This window comes from Hyperolius riggenbachi, chromosome 6, assembly GCF_040937935.1.
Source record: "Hyperolius riggenbachi isolate aHypRig1 chromosome 6, aHypRig1.pri, whole genome shotgun sequence".
Lineage (NCBI taxonomy): Eukaryota > Metazoa > Chordata > Amphibia > Anura > Hyperoliidae > Hyperolius > Hyperolius riggenbachi.
This window is the reverse complement of record NC_090651.1, coordinates 137664617-137687802: the sequence shown is the minus strand read 5'-3', so window position 1 is coordinate 137687802 and position 23186 is coordinate 137664617. Positions and strand designations below refer to the sequence as shown.

Sequence of the window (23186 nt, the reverse complement as noted above, 5' to 3'; positions counted from 1 at the left end):
GGGTACAGCTATATGTGACACTTCATTAATTGAACTCTGTTACTACTACTCTATCCTGCTGAACAATGTATTATAAACACAAGGAGATGAAGGCTGGCACGTCCAGAAGTAAAAAGGTCTTTTATTGTAACATCAAGTTAAAATCTGTGGTAATACAGCGACAGCCCGCTGTTTCAGGTCTCCAGCCTTTCCTCAAGCTGTTTCAACCACACATAAGAAATCAAGTGTCGTCATATTTATACTGACCACCCTCAATCACATCCAATCATTTTGAATTACAAGCAGCCAATCTGTTTACCTGTACAGCCTGGTGGACCTGATAGAAGACTGCATCTCTTTCCCAAGGAAACACCCACTACGTAATCCAAGCCTGGGCGCCATGGCAACCACCGCTCACAGCTACTTCCCTTGGCTCCTCATTTGCTGAGGCGGGATCAGGTGTCACCAAACGGGTGATGTCACCAGTCAAAGCGCCGCGAGGGGTCAGTTCGTGAGTCCTGCGCAAACCAAGTGCGCAATGGACACAATACGTTACTGGATACCGCCCACTCGGCGGATACCCCCTGACGTCATATGTAAACAAAACGCGGCCATACGGCTACACAGACGGCCGCTCACAGCGCTTCCATGGCAACACCCCCACAATAAATATTATATTATACCTCACCAGTTCCTCCTCAGCAAGCGTGTATGGAAAAGGTATCCCCAACCAGGCACCACCACTGCAGACAAACGGAAAGCTCTGCGACAAGAGAGAGAATATACATTAAAACATGCAACCCAGACTTCATCAATTTGACACTATATACAAAAGCCTAATTCATATTCTCGATTAAGTCCTCCATTACCAATCACTCCCAACCTTTTAATCCAACTAGCTTCCCTCCTACGCAATTCATTAGTTCTACTAAGTTTACCCCTCCATGTACTAGGGACTCCATCAATTATTTGAACCTTAAGTTGGGATACACTATGATGTTTTTCTACAGGGCTTGACTAAATTTCTCATTCAAGAAAATCCTATGACACCTAGGTTCTATACCCTTCCCAAGATACACAAGAGCCCGTGCTGGCCGCCGGGGAGACCCATAGTGGCCGGCACGGGCTCGGTATTTGTACCCATTGCACAGTTTTTGGACAAACTATTACAGGTTACAGGTGGGAGGAGGGAGGTGGGAGGAGGGAGGTGGGAGGAGGGAGGTGGGAGGTGGGAGGAGGGAGGTGGGAGGAGGGAGGTGGGAGGAGGCCAATTAAAATTTCCCTAGCAGTGTGTGTAGCAGCTGTCCTATAACTAATTAGTGTAGGTAGGCAAATGGTATAAAGGACCTTGCTTGGAGGAAGGAGGGAGGGTGGGTGGGTGGGTCCTCCAGCAGTGATGTGTATAGTTGATAGAATTTTTTAAAACTTTGAAAGTTCGCCTCCCCATTGAAGTCTATTGCGGTTCGCGAACTTTTTCGCGAACCGAACCTTTCGCGGAAGTTCGCGAACAGGGTTCGCGTACCTAAAATCGGAGGTTCGGCCCATCTCTAGTCACAGATGATTTCATTTATAAAAGAAGAATCGCGCTACAGCCTTGTGGGTACTTCTTGCAATCAACTTATATAGAACACTATCCAAATAAACGCTTAGACATTAAAAAGTCCCATATATGTCTTCTTAAAGCATCACAGGTGGGCAATATCAATAGCATAGGCTTCTGTGTGCGTGCACCTCCACCACACCCCAGAGACTGGGCACTCACCCTTATCCACAGACCCTCAGTCAGATGGGTCTATTGCGCTTGTGGGATACTCTCAGGCGATCCCCAGCCTCTAACAATCCACATCAGCTTAATATTGCAAGGTTTTGCCCAAGGCATTCACCTCAAAATAAAAGCACAAGGCCTTCCATAGCGTAAAACTATATAAATGTTTAATAAAATATTAAAATTGCACACTCACATGTCCATAACTTTGTATCAGCGCATAGAGTTTTGTTAATGCGCTCTCCCCTATGCGGTGGCCACCAGGAAAGGCTTCTCGGTACACCGACGTCTCATCCCCTCGGCGTCCGTCCACCACGCTGGATTACTTCCTCATTCATAACCCCGCCCATGGGATTGGACTGTCTTTCCATTTTAGGAGTTCATACTGTTAAGATCAGGGCCAGATTTCTACTTTTTACCGCCCAAGGCCACTGTCAGCAGCCGCCCCCTTCAGTATAGATAGCCAGATGTCCCATTCTCCTCCCTCCAGTATAGGTATCCCGTTGACCCTTCCCTCTTCTCCAGTTTAAATAGCATGATGACCCCCCTTCCCTCCAGTATAGGTATCCTGATGACCCATCCCCCCATCCCTTCCCCCAAGCCAGATGACTCTACCCACACTTCCGTATAGATAGCCTGATGACCCCCCTCCCTCCAGTATAGGTAGCAAGGTGACCCTTCACGTCCCCTAGTATACCCTACTGCCCACCCTCCCTTGATCCTGTGGTGCCCTAGGCCATGGCCTATATGGCCTTGGCTTAAATCCGGCCCTGGTTAAGATTGTCAACCTGCCTAGGCTACTTTAGCTTTTAAGAACCTTACACTTTAATATAACAAAATATCAGTTTGCTCCTTTACAAAAGGAGATTAATAACTTTATATGGGGATATAGAAATCTCAGAATCTCTGCTAACGTCTTGTCCCTTAGCAGAGCAGGAGAAGACCTATTTAGGGCCTATTTAGGGCCAGCACCAGATATTCCAAAGTATGCCCCCCAGTAAAGGTAGACACATCTTCCCATTATAGGAAGCCAGATTCACCCATAGGAAGCTAGGTTCCCCACTCCGGGGAGTGGAATGACCCTCAAGGCTCTGTGCCCTTTAATTCAGCTGCAGTTACCGAATGCTATTTGTGGACTGGACATTCAGTTATTACTTGTTTATACCTTTGCTGCTTCGTTGAAATTTTCATGCTGAGTTTCCATCAAAATTCTCGATTGGGTTTAACTTTGACAATTGGACAGGCCAAACAAAATGAGGAAAACATTTGGGTCTATTGCAGTGCAGCACAGTCTTTGATAACAAGAGGTTTTGTTGTGGTACATGAAGCTTATACTATACTAGCAGCACTAGTAAGCATTTATGCTAGGACATCAATACACTTTTGTGCATTTATTCAGTGTCATCACAATAAGGGGCGCAGAGGTTGCGACCCCACCAGGGCCCTTGGGCCAGAGTGGGCCTCTCGCTATGCAGTATTGGTCCTGTTCTGGTGTTAATCATTAATCACTTCTATAGATGCTTTAAATAGTAGTAATCATTAACAAACTGTTCCCCATCCCCTTCTTGCACCTCTGACACTGTCATTTTTATGTATAGAGCGCTTGGGGACGGGGGACGGGGACGGGGGGGGGGGGGGGGTACAATGTAAAATTTGCTCTGCTGCCCATAGCTCCTTAGCTACACCATGGCATTTATTGCTTCATCGGATAAGCATAGTCTCCCAAACCAGAAGAGGCCGAATAAGACAAAACCATTATAGATGTATATTACTCTCTGCGCACTCACTTCTTCATCAGGATACCTTTTTCCATACACAGTTCTATTATTTGCAGCAATAGAAAAGGTGGATTCATCACTAAATAACACTTTTTCCCAATTACGGTAGTCAACAACCACTATTGATGTTACTGCAGCCAGTGTAAGCAAGCTTTAATTCAGACAGCAGTCTTCTTCCTTGCTTATTTTCTCTCAGTCTCTAGGAAATTAAACAGTATCAGTTTGTTGAAGTGGATCATGTCAGCATTCTCTGAAACACTTTGTTGTCTCCAAATGAACATAGCCAGCGTCCCCTACATTGACAGTGAGCGCAGATCCTGTTTCTCTATGAAGCTGGTTTATTCTGGATACTATAAAATGTTGGCAGTTTCCTTTGAAAGCAATTTGGTGAAGAAACATAACTTTTCTATGACTCTTATGATGCCCATACATGGTACAATTTTTTTTATCCAATCTTACCATTTCTATGTAATATAAGGGAACTGCCTTAATTATCCGTTCAGTCTATTCACTTAATTTACCCTTATACTACATAGAAATGGTAAGATTGGATGAAAAAATTGTACCATGTATGGGCACCATTAGTGACAGCAATACAACCAGCGACAGACAAGTACTTTTCCATGATCTTTAATGTTAAAGGACCACTATCGAAAAAAAATGTAATACTTACAATATATACATATAAGATAAACATTTGTCTAAGAGTAATATGCACTATAAATTACTTTTTTTTCCCTATGGCACTGTCACTTACAGTAGGTAGTGAAAATCTGCCAGGTTTTGGACTAATCCAACTTCTCATGAGAGATTCTCAGGATTTTCCTCATTTTAAAAAGCACCTGCTGTAAATAGTGTGCAAATGAGTAGGGAAGTCAGCCAGTATGTATGTATGTATGTATAAATCCTTTTCAGGGAGGCGCTGGATGCTCACAAGTGTATCTTCCTCATGCTGGTTCTTTCTAATCGTATGTTTTCAGCCACAAAAAAAAGGGGTGGGGGTGGGGCCAGAGCTGTAAAAATAAAAATTCTTAAATGTAAATATTACAGATTTGTGTGGAAGTCATTAACTGTGCTCTCATAGGAAATGAATTGGCTTGAATTGACAAATAAATTGACTTCAGTTCCATGAACAGTTGTAGTTCTTTGCTTTAGACACGAGATGGCAATAAAGTATAAATTGTATTAAATATGTAGCTTTCTGTAGAAATGTGTAGATTTCTGTGGTAGATTTCAGTGGAACTGTTGTCAAAATATCCTCTCTAAATCTAGCGATGTATGGTCAGATCAAATTCGATCAGAGAGAGATGTCAGCTGCCCATACATTGTAGGATGATTCCCGATCAATTTCAGCTTGAAATCTTTCAGCAATTACCCTCCTGATGCCGCCTCAGCCACTGTCCCCCCAAATCTAAATGTATTTTACCTGTCCGCTGCCTACTAGTGTCCCACGTCCCACAGGCAAGTGCGTGGTAGAAAGGATAAAAGGCGGCTGCCGTTTTTTAGCCTGATGAAAGAGAGTTGAGCTCTCGGAAACGCGTTGCTGTTTATTAGAATTAATACTTTTAACTACACTACACGGCAGCCGCCTTTTATCCTTTCTACCACGCACTTGCCTGTCAGCTCACAAACTTACCTCCAGGTGCCTGCTGCTTGCTTGTGCAAGACACGCAGAGTGGAGTTTCTCCCAGCCATTACTCCTCACACAGACAGCCAGTTCCCGGCTCCAAGAGCTCCTGCAGCCTGTGGCTTACAAGTGTAAAGCATACAGAGCTGCGTGGAGTATTATAGGCACAAACCTGATCCCTCCTGCACATCCAAGACACCTCTGTGCAGACACTCCTATGCATAAATGCGGCCACCTATAGCGGTAGGTAGCATCTGCGAGGAGTGGAAATGCATCTGATCCAGGACTGAAGTTCAGTGGACGGAGAAGCATATGTGCCAGTACATCTTGTGGAGGAAGATCGCTGGAAAGACCTGGTCCCCGGTTCTGAGTGGGACAAAAGCTCTTCAGCCGACCAACCCATATGGGCTAATCGGCAAGTATCTCAGGAGAGATTATTCCATGGTTTTCTCAAATTGTCTATTGAGTGCGCTCTCCCCCTCCTTTTCCCCCTTGTCCTTTACAGATACCTGCTAAAACGCCACTATCCCGCGGCTAAACGGGGGTCCCTTCACCCCCAACCCCCCCCCCTGCAAAATCAACGACCAAATTGGTCGTAAATTTTGCTCTTCCTGGAGGCAGGACTAACAGCTGCAGCCCTGCCTCTCAGCGCGTCTACCAGACGCGCATCGCCGCCTCTCCCCCGCCCCTCTCAGTGAAGGAAGACAGAGGGGCGGGGGAAAGGCGGAGGTACGTGTCTGATAGACGCGCGGGAGGCAGGGCTGCGGCGGTTAGCCCTGCCCCAATGCGGAAGAGATTCCGCGATGTACGGAGGGGATTTGGGGGTGAAGGGACCCCTGTTAAGCCGCGGATAGCGGCGTTTTAGCAGGGGCACACATGCCCCTGCTAACTATGAGGTCTGAAGCGAGATTTATTCTCGCTTCAGACTCTCTTTAAGGCAGTTCTGAAGGCGAAAGGGGGTCAAACACCGTATTAGTATGGTGTTCCTAATAATCCTTTAGGTGAGTGTATATACTGGAAGAGAAACGCAGTGCTAAAAATGTGTTATTGTCTAGACATTAAAATTTAGTTGTTTTTTTCCCTTCAAAGAGAATGGAATCTTCCTCACACAATGTGCTCTGATGGCGCAGTCCATTGAAAGTGCTATGCCAGTTATAGGTAATTACAGCTGTCTGGGGAGCCATTTCTTGTTCTGGACTTCAGTGCTGCAATCTTCCCATTCCTGCTCCCCACACTGGAGTCTCCTAAGGTCTATTTCACAAAACACGATTTTGCTAAGCAACCTTTAAGAAAAATAGCTCTAAAATTGGTACCTGCAGCACATTTTCAATTTCCTTAACGTCAAGATGCTGCAGTGAGAACACCCTCATAGGATGACTGCTGTAGCACTTTGCTGATCACTTGCAATCGGCAAACTGAGCACAATCTGTCACAGTGTGAACCAGCCCTCACTCCTGATACTTAAAGGGAACCCAAGGTGTGAGGACTGATGGAGGCTGCCATATTTATTTCCTTTTAAACTATACCAGTTGCCTGGCAGTCCTGCTGATCTTTCTGTTCATGTGGTAACAGGAGAAACAAATAGAAATCCGGGCACCAGCCAGCAGGATATGCTGCACACAACACCTTTAATTCATCCCCAAGATCCCTGACAGATTATTGCAAAAGCCTAACAGCCGTTTCACAGATAAAACTGCTTCTTCAGAGGCAACTGTGGGCAGCATATCCTGCTGGCTGGTGCCCGGATTTCTATTTGTTTCTCCTGTTACCACATTATATGCGGTTTGATCCGGAGGCACAGCTTCTAACTCCTGCTACCCCCTTGGGTCTGCCTACCAGGGCATTTAGTGCCACCCTACATGTCAACCCTCTACTGTGTTATTGCTGTTCTTTCTGTTCAGTAGAGTCTGAATTGCACACCTGAAACAAGCATGCATCTAATCTTGTCAGATTTGTCATAGACACCTGATGTGCATGCTCCGTCAGGGTCTATGGCTTAAGTATTAGAGGCAGAGGGTCAACAGGACAGCCAGGCAATGTGCATTATTTAAAAGGACATAAACATGTCAACCTATCCCTCTCACCTTGAGTTCTCTAATGTGTTCCTGGAGTAAACTTGGCAAATATAAATCAAGCTTGTGATAAGTATACAGTAACTTCAGTTTACTAACGTGTCAGATAGTATATATGCTTTCACTTCTGCAGCTTCTGAAAATTTAGACATGCAGTTTTCATGTGTTATCTACTGATTATATATTTTAAGTTTATAAGGGTTAGGGTTTCTTAAATATCAATAAAGCCATTCTGATATCTGTTATATTTTGTGAGCCTGTAACCAACCACTTCCGGACCACGCTGATTGAAATGTACGCCCTGTTTAGAACCCCTTAATCCTGCCAGGGTGTAAATTTCATCCATTTCCACCACACACTTCTGCCACTCTTGCTGCTGCAGCCCCTCGCTCTATTATCAGTATGAGGGCAGAGCTCCCTGAGCAGGTCAGGAGCAGTTTTCATTCGTTTCTGACCCCGTGACCACTGTCAGCCAATCACATTGATCACAGGGTCAGGAGCCAATGAAATCGGCTCCTGACCAGCTCAGGGAGCTCTGCCATCATAGGGACAGCAGAGCGAGGGGGCTACAGCGTTGGGAAAGCAGCGTGAGCAGTGGTAGCGGTGGGTCAGTGCGGCGTGAGGTCAGTAAGCCGTTTTTTCAAATCAGAAGTCTCTGGTCCTTAAGGGGCCAAAGACTGCTGGTACCGAAGTGTTCAGGCAAACCAAACCTGACCTGACCTGACTTTCAGCCTGCTGCAGGTCTGGTGAGAATTACATGAACAGGCAAGCAACTACTAGAGGAAAAGCAGCAGGACCGTTACCTCACATCTATACCATACCTCCCAACATTTTGAGATGAGAAAGAGGGACACTTAAGCCACGCCCCTGCCACACCCCTTATCACGCCCCCGCCACACCCCTAGTCACGCATACCATAAAGATTTCCTAAGAAAAATATGTGGTTTTATAATTCAAACCACACTGGTCCTTTCTATCCTGGTTCATTTTCCTTCATATTAACATTTTAAAATTAGTAATATATCAATTTAAAGTATCTCCACAGTATATGTAGCCAGGTGTATAGGTCTCCCCAGTATATGTAGCCAGGTTTATAGGTGTCTCCAGTAGATGTAGCCAGGTGTATAGGTCTCCCCAGTATATGCAGCCAGATGTATACAGTGGAGGAAATAATTATTTGACCCCTCACTGATTTTGTAAGTTTTTCCAATGACAAAGAAATGAAAAGTCTCAGAACAGTATCATTTCAATGGTAGGTTTATTTTAACAGTGGCAGATAGCACATCAAAAGGAAAATCGAAAAATAACCTTAAATAAAAGATAGCAACTGATTTGCATTTCATTGAGTGAAATACGTTTTTGAACCCTCTAACAATAAAAGACTTAATACTTAGTGGAAAAACCCTTGTTTGCAAGCACAGAGGTCAAACGTTTCTTGTAATTGATGACCAAGTTTGCACACATTTTAGGAGGAATGTTGGTCCACTCCTCTTTGCAGATCATCTCTAAATCCCTAAGGTTTCGAGGCTGTCTCTGTGCAACTCTGAGCTTGAGCTCCCACCATAGGTTTTCTATTGGATTAAGGTCCGGAGACTGACTAGGCCACTCCATGACCTTAATGTGCTTCTTCTTGAGCCACTCCTTTGTTGCCTTTGCTGTATGTTTTGGGTTATTGTCGTGCTGGAACACCCATCCACGACCCATTTCAGTTTCCTGGCAGAGGGAAGGAGGTTGTCGTTCAGGATTTCACGATACATGGCTCCGTCCATTTTCCCGTTAATGCGATTAAGTTGTCCTGTGCCCTTAGCAGAAAAACACCCCAAAGCAAAATGTTTCCACCCCATGCTTGACGGTGGGGACGGTGTTTTGGGGGTCATAGGCAGCATTTTTCTTCCTCCAAACACAGCGAGTTGAGTTAATGCCAAAGAGCTCTACTTTGGTCTCATCAGACCACAGCACCTTCTCCCAGTCACTCACAGAATCATTCAGGTGTTCATTGGCAAACTTCAGACGGGCCTGCACATGTCCCTTCTGGAGCAGGGGGACCTTGCGAGCCCTGCAGGATTTTAATCCATTGCGGTGTAATGTGTTTCCAATGGTTTTCTTGGTGACTGTGGTCCCTGCTAATTTGAGGTCATTCACTAGAATTGACAGATTATTGGGTGGGGCTGGGGAAGACCCGGCTGTCATGGTACACATTGGCACAATGACAAAGTTAGTGGGAGATGGAAGGTCCTCAAAAATGATTTTCAGGTACTTGGAGATAAACTTAAAGCAAGGACCTCCAAGGTGGTGTTCTCTGAAATACTGCCAGTGCCACGTGCTACATCTGAGAGACAGAGGGAGCTTAGGGAGTTAAATAAGTGGCTGAGAAATTGGTGTAGGAAGGAAGGGTTTGGGTTCCTGGAAAACTGGGCAGACTTTGCAGTCGGCTACAGGTTCTACAGCAGGGACGGGCTGCACCTTAATGGGGAGGGTGCAGCTGCATTGGGGGAGAAGATGGCTAAACGGTTGGAGGAGATTTTAAACTAGGATCTGGGGGGAGGCGGGAGGATAAAGTCTCAACATATAGACAAGATAAGGTAAAAAGACAGTGGGAGCCTAACATTATGGGGGGTGGAGAGGGGGTGGGGACAGTGTAAAGATTAAGGAGGTTGGTAAAACTTCAAGTAGCCCATTTCAGGTAAACAAAATTGGTAAATGTGGTGGTAAAAATATAAAGTGCATGATAACCAATGCTCGGAGCCTTGCAAATAAAATAGATGAACTAGAGTTCATTCTGAATGACAAAGGCTATGACATTGTGGGAATAACCGAGACATGGATGGATGAAAGTCATGACTGGATAGCCAATTTAAAAGGATACAATGTGTTCAGGAGGGATAGAACAGGGAAAAAAGGTGGAGGGGTTTGTCTCTTTGTTAAAAATTCTTTTACAGCTGTCCTCAACGATGAGATGGAGGAAGATTGCGAAGATGTGGAGTCCGTTTGGGTAAATATTCATGGTGGAAATAAAAGTTGCCAATTGCTTATTGGGGTATGCTACAGACCACCTCATATTAATGAAGCTGCAGAACTGCAATTACTACAGCAAGTTGAAAAAGCGGCAAGTAAAAATGAGGTCATAGTTATGGGCGACTTCAACTTTCCAGACATTGACTGGGGTATTGAGGCTACCCATTCTGGTAAAAGCAGCAGATTTCTGGCAGCACTACAGGACAATTACTTGACTCAAATGGTAACGGAACCAACTAGGGGGAATGCGTTACTGGATCTGATCATTTCGAATAGACCAGATAATGTATCAAATGTGCAGGTTCAAGAACATTTGGGAAATAGTGATCACAACATGATAACGTTTGATCTGGTGACTGATAGGCCACGGGGCAGCGGGACCACTAAAACTATGAATTTTAGAAAAGCAAAGTTCAATCAAATCAGGCAGGCACTAAGTTTGGTGAACTGGGATAATGTACTACAAGGGGAGGACACTGAAGGGAAATGGCAAGCTTTTAAACGTATTCTCAATCAATATTGTAGTATGTATATCCCATATGGAAACAAAATGTCTAGGAATAAAAAAAGGCCTCTATGGATGAATAGAAAGGTTATAGATAAAATGAAGAGGAAAAAGAATGCCTATAAGGTCCTAAAACAGGAGGGGACCGAGGCTGCACTCAGCAATTACAAGGAGTGCAATAAAAATTGTAAAAAAGAAATTAGGCTAGCAAAGATCGAAGCTGAAAATCAAATCGCTAGGGATATCAAATCTAACCCAAAAAAGTTTTACAAGTACATCAACTCTAAAAAAAGAAAGGTTGACTGTATAGGACTCCTAAAGGATGAAGGTGGAAACTCAATGGTGGATGACCAAGGTAAGGCAGAGTTATTAAATGCTTTCTTTGCTTCTGTCTTTACAAAGGAAACAGCACTGTTGCAAATTACAGAGGCGGAAGAGTCTCAATCTTCTAACTGTAATATTAAATACTTAACGCAGGAAGAAGTAAAGGCAAGACTAAATAAATTAAAAATAGACAAGGCACCTGGCCCGGATGGCATGCATCCTCGGGTCCTAAGGGAATTAAGTTCAGTTATAGATAAACCCCTTTATCTTATCTTTTGTGACTCTCTTGCAACTGGCAGAGTCCCAGTGGATTGGCGTACAGCCCACGTTTTCCCATTATTTAAGAAGGGCAAAAAATCAGATCCAGGAAATTATAGACCTGTAAGCTTAACATCAGTTGTATGCAAACTATTTGAGGGGTTACTAAGAGATACTATACATGACTTCATAGTAGAAAATAATCTTATTTCTCAGCATCAACATGGGTTTACTAAAGACAGGTCCTGTTTGACTAACATGCTCAGCTTTTATGAGGTAGTGAATGCTAATATGGATATTGGGAATGCTGTAGATGTGATATACTTAGACTTTGCTAAGGCATTCGACACTGTTCCCCACAAAAGTCTGGTGCAAAAGATGAGGATGCAAGGACTGGGGAAGAGTCTGTGTGCTTGGATAGGGAACTGGCTAATGGACAGAAAACAAAGAGTTGTGGTCAATGGATCATACTCAAAATGGGAGACTGTTAGCAGTGGGGTCCCACAGGGGTCTGTACTGGGTCCAGTGCTCTTCAATTTATTTATTAATGACCTAGTGGATACAGTAGTGAGCAATGTTGCTATTTTTGCAGATGATACAAAATTGTGCAGAATCATCAACTCTAAGGAAGATAGTGTTATATTGCAACAGGATCTGGATAGGATGGCTATATGGGCACATACATGGCAGATGAAATTCAATGTTGACAAATGTAAAGTCATGCATTTTGGTCGTACCAATGGTCTAACACCATACAAAATAAATGGGATACAGTTGGGGACATCAAACTTGGAGAAGGACTTAGGAGTACTCATCGACAACAAGTTAAATAATCGTACTCAATGCCAAGCCGCTGCAGCTAAAGCTAACAAAATTTTGGGATGCATTAAAAGGGAAATAAAAACTCGAGATGCTAGCATAATATTGCCCCTGTTTAACTCTCTAGTAAGGCCACATCTGGAATATGGAATTCAGTTCTGGGCACCACATTACAAAAAAGATATTGCAGTTTTAGAGCAGGTGCAGAGACGAGCAACAAAATTGATACGTGGGATGGAAGGTCTCACTTACCAAGAAAGGTTAGATAAACTGGGTTTATTTAGTCTAGAGAAAAGACGCCTTAGAGGAGATCTAATTAACATGTATAAATACATCAGAGGGCAATATAATAGCTTGGCGGATGAGCTTTTTGTCCCTAGGCCTTCTCAAAGGACTAGAGGACATGATCTGCGCATGGAGGAAAAACGTTTTAGCCATTTATTTAGGAAAGGGTTCTTTACAGTAAGAGTGATTAAGATGTGGAATGCATTGCCACAGGAAGTCGTTATGGCAAACTCTATACCTGCATTTAAAGGGGGCTTAGATGCTTTCCTTGCGTTGAATGACATCCATGGCTACAATTACTAGGTAATGCCAATGATGTTGATCCAGGGATTTTATCTGATTGCCATCTGGAGTCGGTAAGGAATTTTTACCTTGTAAGGGTTTTTTCGCCTTCCTCTGGATCAACAGGGATATGTGAGGGAGCAGGCTGGAGTTGTACTTTGTACTGGTTGAACTCGATGGACGTATGTCTTTTTTCAACCAAAGTAACTATGTAACTATGTAACTAACTCCTCCCGTGTAGTTCTAGGATGCTTTTTCACCTTTCTCAGAACCATTGACACCCCACGAGGTGAGATCTTGCGTGGAGCCCCAGAGCGATGTCGATTGATGGTCATTTTGTGCTCCTTCCATTTTCGAACAATCGCACCAACAGTTGTCACCTTCTCTCCCAGCTTCTTGCTAATGGTTTTGTAGCCCATTCCAGCCTTGTGCAGGTCTACAATTTTGTCTCTGACATCCTTGGACAGCTCTTTGGTCTTTCCCATGTTGGAGAGTTTGGAGTCTGCTTGATTGATTGATTCTGTGGACAGGTGTCTTTTATACAGGTGACTAGTTAAGACAGGTGTCCTTAATGAGGGTGACTAATTGAGTAGAAGTGTCTAACCACTCTGTGGGAGCCAGAACTCTTAATGGTTGGTAGGGGTTCAAAAACTTATTTCACTCAATGAAATGCAAATCAGTTGCTATCTTTTATTTAAGGTTATTTTTCGATTTTCCTTTTGATGTGCTATCTGCCACTGTTAAAATAAACCTACCATTGAAATGATACTGTTCTGAGACTTTTCATTTCTTTGTCATTGGACAAACTTACAAAATCAGTGAGGGGTCAAATAATTATTTCCCCCACTGTAGGTCTCCCCAGTATATATAGCTAGGTGTATAGGTGCCCCCAGTATATGCAGCCAGGTGTATAGGTGTCCCCAGTATATGCAGCCAGGTGTATAGGTCTCCCCAGTATATGTAACCAGGTGTATAAGTGCCCCCAGTATATGTAGCCAGGTGTATAGGTGAGGCAGCCAGTGAAAGGGAGCTGGTGGCAAAGCGGCGGAGAAGGGGGGAAGTCTCCCCCCCCCCCCCTTACTTCACCTTGGTGCTCCCTTTCCTGGCTCTCCCCTCCGGATCAATGTGTCTCCTCCAATGTGTCTCCTGCGCAGCGGCAGAGTGATAGCGGGCAGAGTGGGCAGAGTGATAGCGGGCGGAGAGGACTTACCGATGTCCTTCCAGCCGGCAGAGGGAGCTGTGATCTGTGCGCTGCTAGTCTGGTCTTGAGTAGACCAGACTTGCGGCACACAGATCACAGTTCCCTCCGGCGGCTGCGTAACAGCGGTAAGTCCTCCCCGCCCGCTGTCAGCCGCTGCTCCATCGGAAAGAGACACATTAATCCGGATTCCGGAAGGGAGAGCCAGGAAAGGGAGCACCAAGGTGAGGGAAGGGGGGGGGGACTTCCCCCCTTCTCTGCCGCTTTGCCACCAGCTCCCTTTCACTGGCTGCCTCCCTTCCTGCGCAAACAGTCCGGCCCTGCGTCTGACCCCCACAGCCAGCCGGGACACTGGGGGGTCATAGCGGGATAGCGGGAGAGCCCTCCCAAATCGTGCCAGTCCCGCCGAAAACGGGACGGTTGGGGACTATGCTATACATATGGTACAAGTGGCAAGTTTACATTTAGGCCCCTCACACACTGTTGCCCGCGTTATTTTTTCATGCTGCTTCAAGGACTGTGGAATCAGAGTTGGAGTCTAAACAATTTTGGGGTACCTGGAGTTGGAGGTTTCATAAACTGAGGAGTCGGAGTCTGAGGATTTTTGTACCCACTCCACAGCCATGCAAGGGCTGTGGAGTAGGATTTGGAGCAATTTTGGGTACCTAGAAGAGTCAGAGTCGATGTTTTTGTAAACTGAGGAGTCGGAATCAGATGATTTTTGTACCGACTCCACAGTCCTGGCTGCTTCCCCACCGCAAGGGCCATGCAGATCTAAGGAGACTTAGATTTGTGCGATGACTGCCAAAGCAAAGGCTGTAGCACATTACTGCATGATCCATGCCTACCACATGATAATGCAGCAATGCAAGTCAATGGGCTACGCATCATGTGTGCATGACTGAAGGGAATCCCAGGGACTTCCTTCCTACCCAGCAGGGAGTAGCTGGGGAGCGGCTCTAGGCATATGACCCTCACGCTGCACCGTGGCGCAAGGTCATATAAAGGCTGATTTCTGCGGTGCAATGCAGTGCTTGCACTGCTGTTAGCTATACAACCAGCCTAAAAGTAATGAAAATGATCTTACTCTCTTGTATCTGCTGAGTGAGCAAGGACCTCTCCATCTCCAGTGCCTTCCCCCGTCACCTGCTCTGCCTGTATTTGCCACTTTAAGTCTTCCACCTCCACTTGCTGCTGATAGGAGGATTTAAAGTCCCTTATTTGCTGCTGATACTCCTCAGACACAGCCGCTGTAGTCCTGCAGAAACAAATAAGCAAAAAGTGCTTTCATAATCCTGTTATGTGCCTCAAGCCAGGTCCCTTAAATACGTGTGAAGCTAAACAGCATGTGATGACATCACCAAATCATCTCTCCCATTGCATTATGGGAAGCTCAATTTTATGAACCACTGGATGTGAATTATTAAAAACGGGATTACAGACTCCAGACACTGGTTGATCTATGGGATCAATTTTTAAAGCCCAAGATAGCACACAGTTTTTTTATGTGCAATTAACGGGATTGTTTTTAACCAATTATGCATTAACCGTTTTGTAAAACATGTTGCTGGTCTTGCAAAAAGGAAAAAACAGCTATTTGAGTGTTCTTCCCTGAAATGTATTTTAGTTGGGAAAAGCCACAGCTATGTGGTAAAAAGTAGGCGAGTTCAACAGTGGGTAGTGCCATATGCAACATATTTAGTGCTGTAGTTCCGGAGCTCATTTGTGTGCTTAATCTGCCCTGGGCACCCCATATGTTATTACACTTTTGCAGAGCTCTTCAAAGTATGTCCCAACTTTACAATGCTTCTGTATCGTAATCCAATTCCAGAAACCCAAAATCTCCACCACCTTTCTAGGTCCCCTCCATCAAATGTGATTTAGCGTTGTTGGTTTTCTGTAGCTTCGCAGCGCTTATAACTATTACTGCTTATATAGGGCAGACATCTTCCACAGCGCTGTACACAGTATATTGTCTTGTCACTTAACTCGCCCTCTGAGGGGCTTACAATCTAATCAATACCATAGTCATGTGTTTATGTATGTATTGTGTAGCGTATGTATTGCAGTCTAGGGCCAATTTAGAGGGAAGCCAATTGTGGATGGAAACCCAGAGTGCCCAGAGGAAACCCACACAGACACAAGGAGAACATACAGACGCGTGCAGATAATGCCGTGGCTAGGATTGGAACCAGGGAACCAGCGCTGCAAGGTAAGAGTGCTATTCACTACGCCACTGTGCTGCCCATACCTATGACTGCTGACAGATTGGGGCAGTAATGAGGTAGCAGTAATCAGGCCGCTGCAAATTAGGAGCTATACAATTGTGCAGTAGCCCTTTTTTAATTTAGCAAAAACTACAATTTATTAAAAGACAAAGAAATGTTTTTTTGTTTTGTTTTGTTTGGGGGGGGGGGGGGGGGGGGGGTTGGCTTTACTTACTTTATCATTTCAAGGCCGTCAGCGAGCCATATTTATCATAAAGGATATAAAGGATATTTATTACTATTCACACCGCAGTCCATGCACACATGCCCCTAACACAAAATCAGTTAGAACTGGCAGGCCAAGGTTTAGAGAGAAAGAAGGGACACTCTAGTGCAGCCTTTCTCAACCTTTTCACCCTGGAGTAACCCTGCAAATACTTTTTGGATCTCAAGGAACCCCTGAAATTATTTTGCAGGTGGCATGGTCTTTAAACACTGGTGGGGTAGTTAATGCCCTATTACAGTGCCCTTCATTATAATGTCTCATTATTCTAGTGCTTTTTATTAATGTGTTCATTATTATTCTGACCACCAATTTTGTGCTTCTTTTTACAGTACCCCCTAATACAGTGTGCTCTCTTTCATACTTGACCCAACACCCACGATAGGGAAAAATGCCATGGAACCCCTGCAGAGTACTCAAGGACCCTGGGGTTCCAGGGAACCCTGGTTGAGAAAACCTGCTATAGTGGAAGCAATGATTCTCTATATATCTCAATAAATGTTACAAACATAAAAAGTAGGATATCAGGAAAGTTATTTTGAAAATTCCCAATCTTCTGCAGACATGTGCAATACTCCTGTTATGTTTTGCATTACACTATATAAGCAAATAACGGCATTATGCTGAGCCAGCGCTTCCGGTGTCTCAGAGAATAAACTGCACTGTGGATCTATTGTACTTTCCCCTGCATTAAAAGGATACCTTAGCGCAAAAATAATTTACAAAGGGGGAGTAGTCATGTGTAGTGGGCTCTAAACTCGTCGCGGCTGACTGCGCAGCCACTACCCAGCGGCACGCCTCCTTTGATTGCTCCCGGAACGCTCTGCGCATGCGCACTACGTAGTTCTGACAGTGAGCATGCGCAGAGCGCTCCTGGCCGCACATAGTGCATGCATGGCCGGCAGCGCCTGCGCAGTCAGCTGCAACCACCCTGACCAGAAAGGAAGTTTGGGGAGGTTGGTAGGCAGTACCGGAAGGGGACAGAGGAGAACGGGGGGAGCGGAGCGCATAAGGAGAGCCCACTAAACATGCCTGCTCCCTGTTTTTACATTTTCTTTTTTTGCGCTAAGGTATTCTTCAAACAGGCCATACACTCGGTATCCTTTAAGCAGGCCATACACTCATCGATTCCTCTCATTGATATACGCCCCGATCAACCAACCAATTAAGCGAATTTCGACCAAAATCGCTCAATTGGGTCAATCAATCCAGGTGAAAAATTTAGGTTAACAGACAGGGAGCGCGTTGCTAGCAGCGTTTTAGTTGGCGACTGATGAGTGTACTCTCACCTGTCCACCGCACAGCCCAGTCTATGCTTCTCCCCAGCATCATCTTCACTTCCGTATCCCCAGGTGCCTGTGTGGCATAATACAGTGGATAGACACTAGGGGCCTGTAGTGGTCACAGTGCCCCTAATGCAGCCATAGGCAAACTACGGCCCGCGGGACGGATACGGCTTGCAGGCACTATGGAGCCATCCTGTCAAAAAAGGGCCAGATTCTGCTCCTCTCCCTTTCTCCCTCCCGCCGTGCAGAGCATGTACAAGAAATCCAACTCACCCTATCACACTCCCAAGGGGAGATCTCCATGGTAACGGTGGTGTCATGCGAACTGTCATTACATAGTGTGTCACATGATGCCGCTGTTGCCATGGAGATCACCACTGGAGAGTGTGATAGGGCGAGTTATACCCAATCCTTTCCTGCAATTCTTCAGTTTGAAGGAGGAGAGAGCGAGCAAGCTACAGTCGAGAGGAATGTGGCCCGATCCTTAAAAAGTTTGCCCACCCCTGCTCTAGTGTCTGTCCTCTGCATTGTATCCCACATGCGCCCAGGGAAACAGAAGTGAAGAAGACTGAGCAGCCACCGGGAAGAAGCAAAGACTGAGACCACACGGCGGAGAGGTTAGAACCGCAGGGTGGACACTGGGACCCAGCAAGCACAGATAATCAAAGATTTCATGCTGAAATAGATAAAAAATCTGTGTGCAAGCAATCGAACAGATAGATCCTATCTCTGATCAGAGAAGGATCTATCTGCTGGCCATATCAACCAATGTATGGCCACCTTTACTATATAATCTCACTAGCAGAATGCCAATATCATTCTACACAGAATGAAAGTCACAGCAATATTTATATACACTGCTGTGCTAGATAATATGTGCCTTACTGACTAACGGGAATTTGGAAGACACAATCCCTTAATCCTTTAAGCCTCATCTACATGCGTAGATGAGGCTCCGATCCGGCGGCTTGATTAGCCGCCGGATCGCCTCTTCCGCGTCCCCGCTCGCCCGCACGTGCGCCGGATTCGATACCCGCTCGTGTCCGCACCGCGCATCTTCCGCTCAATTCCCTGCCATTGTCCCCTCGCGGGGAACGAGCAGGGAAATGGCGGTAGCAAGATCCGACCTGTCGGATCTTATCAATCGAGCCACATCAGCGGCTCGATTGATAAGCCACATCGCCGCCTCATCTACGCGTGTAGATGAGGCTTAAGACTGTAAGGGCTTATTTCCACTATCGATGTGGATGCAAAGCGATCGCCTTGCATCCCCCGCAGGTACTTCCGATTGTCGTCCGTACAACTGGATGCAGTGTCATGCGGCTTCCTGGCGACGGCTATGGGGAATTAGATGCGTGCTGCGGAAAACTGCAGCATGCTATCCATAAATTCCCCAGTGTTTAATCGCGCTGGATCACGTAGGTCAATTCGCGTTAATGGAAACTACTCCATTGACGTGAATTGGTTGCAGTTTATTTACGTTGTGGTGTGGTTTCCGCAACATGTGAAGTAGAAACGGCCCCAAGCCCTTTTGGCCAGGGCTCTCTCTCTGTCTCTCGTCTCACAATGCTGTGTAATGGGTGTGCATACCTCCTACCCCTGTGTAAGAATCTGTACTTCATTTGTTTATTGCATCACATCACATGTAATCAATCACCATTATCTGGTATTGTTAACTGTATTGTTTATACCTTGTACAGTGCCATGAAATATGCTGGTGCTATAGTAATCGATAATAACAACACATCTTGTTTAGAATTCATACGAGGGTTGAATGAAAAGTAATGCCTCCACCTCCATAACTTGGGTTTGGATGGGAATATTTTAATAAATCAAACACAGAAATAATCCTTAGAATATGATCTTTAATATTCAATATTCACTTTTCCACATAATCTCCAGACTATTGGATACATTTCTGCCAACGATGAACAAGTTTCCTGAAGCCGTCATGAAAGCAGTCGACACTCTGTTTCCGCAACCAGCTTCTCACAGTTCTCTCAACTTCTTCATCAGAAGTGTAATGACGTCCCCGAAGACTTTCTTTCATTATCGGGAACAGATGGAAGTCAGACGGCGCAAAATCTGGACTGTATGGAGGATGCCGTACGGTGGTGAGGTTCAGTCTCTGCAGTTCTGCTGTGGTGGCATTTGATGTGTGTGATCTGGCATTGTCATTGCCTGGTTACCCATCGTGCACAGATTTTCCTATAGCCAAGCAAAGCAATAATTTGACCCACACGTTTTTGTGAAATGCCTATTATGCTTGCAATTTCCCTCTGATACGGCGATCGTCCTGAAATCAGTCTGTCAACTTTCTGCCTGTGAAACTGTGAGGTTTCTGTCACAGGACGTCCAACTCTTTCTTTGTTCTGCAAGTCAGATGTTCTCACCTCAACATCTTTAAATTTACTGGCCCAACGACGCACAGTACTCACATCAACACAACCACCATAAACAGCTTTAATTCTCTGGTGAATCTCCTTTGGGGTCACACCTTCTGCTGTCAGGAATTCAATAACAGCATGTTGCTTAAATCGCATTGACCGACCTTCTGCGCAGGGTTCCATACTTTGCACTGCAACAACACAACCGTCCAACGCTAAGGCTTCCTACCAACTGGAACTGTAGAGGAGAGTCTACTGAACAATCCAGTACTTGCCACAAACCAGTGCTGCCATCTGTTGACGAGTTATGGAGGTGGAGGCATTACTTTTCATTCAACCCTCGTAAGTCTGTGGCACATGTAAAGTGAGTTTATGATCATCGAACCAAGTGATAAACTAGGGGAATATTAATGTGCTAGCCAAATACATATCTTCTATTTTGCTCTGTTACAAATGTCTATTTACCATTAGTACTACATATTTAATTCATTCAGGCTTGCTTTAACTTTTCAGGGTGAGAAGAGGCCTATTTAGGCGTTTTTGGTGGATAATAAGTGGGGATTTCTGTCAGAGGCATTTTCAAATAATATATATACAAATGATGGGATAGCTACCAAATACTCAAGCGTCTCACCCATTGCAGAATACATCCAATAGAAAAATTATGGGGAGCCACTGAGTACATAAAAATGAAAAAAAACTTTATTAGCACAATATCATACCAAATATTAATAATAGCCCTTTCCCTTCCCATTAAAACCAAACAGCTGAGTCCCTATATCTTGACCCACCCTTACTAGCTAATTGGAGTGCACTCCATTAGGTCCTATAGTGATAGGAAATAGCAAGTTCTTCAGGGCCCTCTTTGGAGGTGGTCTTTAGTATATAAATTGGAACAGCCGCCTTTGAAGTATGAAGTAAAAGGTATGCATCGGTGCGGAAACTGTGATATTTGCACCTATGTGGAAAAGGTGACAAGTTCTGCAACTCTGATGGATCTGAGAGCTTCTCGATAAATGACTATATATCTTGTACCACAGAAAAGGTAATCTACCAATTGAGATGTAGCTGCAATAAATTCTACATTGGAAAAACATACAGACCCCTGAAAAAAGGATACAAGAACATGTGAATAATATTATGGAAAAAAAATGAAGAGTCCAGTTGCGGTGCATTTTGAAAGGTATCATAATTCAGGCCCAAAATACCTAACGGTGAAAGGAATCATATAGAAATTAAATATCAGCCCTAGGAGAGGGGACTTTGATAAAGAGTTGTTAAAAAAATAATCATATTGGATTTACAGATGTAAATCCATGTTTCTATATGGTTTAAACAGTGGATTAAATTTGAAAGTCTTCTTATAAACAGCCACTAGATGTCGCACCTGTGCACCTCAAATTTAGCCTGTTTGTTTTTAATGAACTTTACACTCTTGAATCCCGCGATATAAGGGGAAGGAAATACCACTGACGTCACGTCTGAAGAAACCCGGAAAGGGTGAAACGCGTCACGTGCCTGCTGACGCCGCTCGAGAAGTCCATGCTCCACTAAGCAGTGATGGCCTCCGTCATCTCCCCCGACCTGGCGTCCATCATTCCGACCTGGAGTATTCTCAGCAAGTTATAACCTGAACTATTACCCGGCACAACCCGGCACGCAGGGAAACCAGCAAGGCCAGCTGGCGGTACCCGCCGGAGGGGTGATCTACAACGCCAAATGGACTTTAAACGGATACGCGAGTACCGGTAATACCGGCTTAACTTGAAACACGGAAAGTGTCACTGGGGTGTGCATTCTATGTGCACGTAATGAGATGGCGTGTAGAGGCTTAGTCTTACAGTGATGTGCAACATACGATTGTGTGATGGAGAATTTTGGATACTTCAAAGGCGGCTGTTTCAATTTATCTACTAAAGACCACCTCTAAAGAAGGCCCTGAAGAATTTGCTATTTCCTATCACTATAGGACCTAATGGAGTGCACTCCAATTAGCTAGTAAGGGTGGGTCAAGATATAGGGACTCAGCTGTTCGGTTTTAATGGGAAGGGAAAGGGCTATTATTAATATTTGGTATGATATTGTGCTAATAAAGTTTTTCATTTTTATATACTCAGTGGCTCCCCATAATTTTTCTATTGGCATTTTCAAATAACTCGCAATAACTGATATATGTTGGGAAATGCTTTGTTGATTGTTTTTTCTTTTAACCACTTAAGGACTGCAGTCATAAAACCCCTTAAGGACCAGAGCCTTTTTTTCCATTCGGACCACTGCAGCTTTCACGGTTTATTGCTCGGTCATACAACCTACCACCTAAATGAATTTTACCTCCTTTTCTTGTCACTAATACAGCTTTCTTTCGGTGCTATTTGATTGCTGCTGCGAGTTTTACTTTTTATTATATTCATCAAAAAAGACATGAATTTTGTCAAAAAAATTACTTTTTTAACTTTCTGTGCTGACATTTTTCAAATAAAGTAAAATTTCCTATACATTTGAGCGCGAAAGTTATTCTGCTACATGTCTTTGATAAAAAAAAACCATTCAGTGTATATTTATTGGTTTGGGTAAAAGTTATAGCGTTTACAAACTATGGTGCCAAAAGTGAATTTTCCCATTTTCAAGCATCTCTGACTTTTCTGCGCACCTGTCAGGTTTCATGAGGGGCTAAAATTCCAGGATAGTACAAATACCCCCCAAATGACCCCATTTTGGAAAGAAGACATCCCAAAGTATTCAGTGAGAGGCATGGTGAGTTCATAGAAGATTTTATTTTTTGGCACAAGTTAGCGGAAAATGACACTTTGTAACAAAAAAAAAAAAAAAAAAGTTTCCATTTCTTCTAACTTGCGACAAAAAAAAAATGAAATCTGCCACGGACTCACTATGCTACTCTCTGAATACCTTGAAGTGTCTACTTTCCAAAATGGGGTCATTTGTGGGGTGTGTTCACTGTCCTGGCATTTTGGGGGGTGCCTAATTGTAAGCACCCCTGTAAAGCCTAAAGATGCTCATTGGACTTTGGGCCCCTTAGCGCAGTTAGGCTGCAAAAAAGTGCCACACATGTGGTATTGCCGTACTCAGGAGAAGTAGTATAATGTGTTTTGGGGTGT

At 44.5% G+C, this 23186-nt stretch overlaps 1 protein-coding gene across 7 annotated transcripts in view; it reads right to left on the bottom strand.

Moving 5' to 3' along the window:
* Positions 1-662: 662 nt before the first annotated feature.
* LOC137521131 (leukocyte tyrosine kinase receptor-like) overlaps positions 663-23186 on the bottom strand; it is a 353345-nt gene continuing 330821 nt past the window's right edge. For 6 of the 7 annotated variants that reach the window (XM_068239976.1, XM_068239972.1, XM_068239977.1 and 3 more), the window contains 2 exons: positions 14995-15165; positions 678-742 (listed from right to left, as the gene is read on the bottom strand). The gene's annotated coding sequence lies outside the window, so the exon portion shown is untranslated. Of the gene's footprint in view, positions 743-14994; positions 15166-23186 lie in introns of all 7 variants that reach the window. The other variant, XM_068239973.1, reaches the window with a different exon arrangement.